Genomic DNA, 1929 nt, shown 5'->3' on the forward strand with positions numbered 1-1929 from the left:
GTGACCCAAATCTGGTGAGTCTCTTCCCAATACTTAGAGAATTCTAATACAAGCCAAGCCCCATGTGGGAAAGGAATTGTATTTTCTACAGTTTGCTGTATGACAAAATACCCCAAAACATAGAGGCTTAAAGCAGCACATTGATTACCTCACAATTTCTATGGATCAGGAATCTGGGCTTATCTTCTCTTCACTAGGTGCCTCTATCTCAAGATCTCTCGCTTTTCTCGGCCCCCCCGACCCCGCCTCCGCCACTCCCAGCACTGCTGGGCCTGCAAGTTTGTGTGGGGCCGAGGACGCGGGTCTTTATTCTGCAGGATGGGGTTTGTTAAGGTTGTCAAGATTAAGGCCTACTTTAAGAGACACCAAGAGAAATTTAGAAGACAAAGAGAGGGTAAAACTGATTACTATGCTCAGAAACGCTTGGTAATACAGAATAAAAATAAGTACAGCACACCCAAATACAGAATGATAGTTTGGGTGACTAACAGAGACATCATTTGTCAGACTGCTTATGCCCGTATAGAAGGAGACATGATAGTCTGCGCAGCTTATGCACATGAACTACCAAAACACGGTGTGAAGGTTGGCCTGACAAATTATGCTGCAGCATACTGTACTGGCCTGCTGCTGGCCCGCAGGCTTCTCAATAGGTTTGGCATGGACAAGATCTATGAAGGCCAAGTGGAGGTGGCTGGCAATGAATACAATGTGGAAAGCATCGATGGTCAGCCTGGTGCTTTTACATGCTATTTGGATGCAGGCCTTGCCAGGACCACCACTGGCAATAAAGTTTTTGGAGCCCTGAAGGGAGATGTGGATGGAGGCTTGTCTATCCCTCACGGTACCAAACGATTCCCTGGTTATGATTCCGAAAGCAAGGAATTTAATGCTGAAATACATCAGAAGCATATCATGGGACAGAATGTTGCAGATTATATGTGTTACCTAATGGAAGAAGATGAAAATGCTTACAAAAAACAGTTCTCTCAATACATAAAGAACAACATCACTCCAGACATGATGGAGGAGATATATAAGAAAGCTTATGCAGCTATACGAGATAACCCAGTCTATGAGAAGAAGCCCAAGAGAGAAGTTAAAAAGAAGAGATGGAACCGTCCCAAAATGTCCCTTGCCCAGAAGAAAGATCGAGTAGCTCAAAAGAAGGCAAGCTTTCTTAGAGCTCAGGAGCGAGCTGCTGAAAGCTAAACCAACCAATTTTATATGAATATTTCTTGATTTAAAACAATAAACTTATTCATTAAGCAAAAAAAAAAAATCTCTCATAATGCTATCAGGATGTCTGCTGGGGCTGTGTTCTCATCTGAAGATTCAACTGAGGGCATCTGCCCTTCAAGGCTTCCTCTTGTGGTGGTTGGCAGGACTCACTTATTCACTAACTGTCATCTGAGAGCCTCAATTCCTCCCTGGCTGCTAACTACAGACATTTTTCATTCTCCTGGAGGCATTCCTCCTCTCCATCTTGCAGAAGTCATCCATAAGGAGAAAAAGGAAATTAAAACTCCATAGAGCCATGCTGTCCAATATGGTAGCCAGTGGTTCTGGGAGGTTTAAGTGAAATTTAAAGTGAAAAATGTTTAAAGTTAATTCTCTCGAAATGTATGTAGTGGTATGCTATTTCCAAGTATTAACTCTTTCCATTCTACCTCCCTAAATTCTTTTATTTGTACCCTGAGAATCTGTCTCCCCCTCCCCTAATACCTACAAGGGTAAACCCCAGGCACCAACTGCAGAAAGAAAGAGAAAGATAGAGGGAGAAAGAGAGAGAGATACTAAACTTGTTCTTTTATCAGGAATCCACTCAGGAGAGAACGGCATTAAGGGATTCACAAGGGCAGAGCCCTCATGGCCTAATCACCTCTTAAATGTCCTACCTCTTAATCCTATTCCAATGGCAATTAAATT

General features: G+C 42.8%; 1 pseudogene across 1 annotated transcript; it reads left to right on the forward strand.

Moving 5' to 3' along the window:
* Positions 1–303: 303 nt before the first annotated feature.
* On the forward strand, positions 304–1282 carry LOC100941105 (annotated as a pseudogene). The gene has a single exon (XR_001161805.2). The product of XR_001161805.2 is annotated as a 60S ribosomal protein L5 pseudogene (transcript).
* The last annotated feature ends 647 nt before the right edge of the window (positions 1283–1929 follow it).

This window comes from Otolemur garnettii, unplaced genomic scaffold (assembly GCF_000181295.1).
Source record: "Otolemur garnettii isolate 467f Iridium unplaced genomic scaffold, OtoGar3 scaffold00232, whole genome shotgun sequence".
In the NCBI taxonomy this organism is placed as follows: Eukaryota; Metazoa; Chordata; class Mammalia; order Primates; family Galagidae; genus Otolemur; species Otolemur garnettii.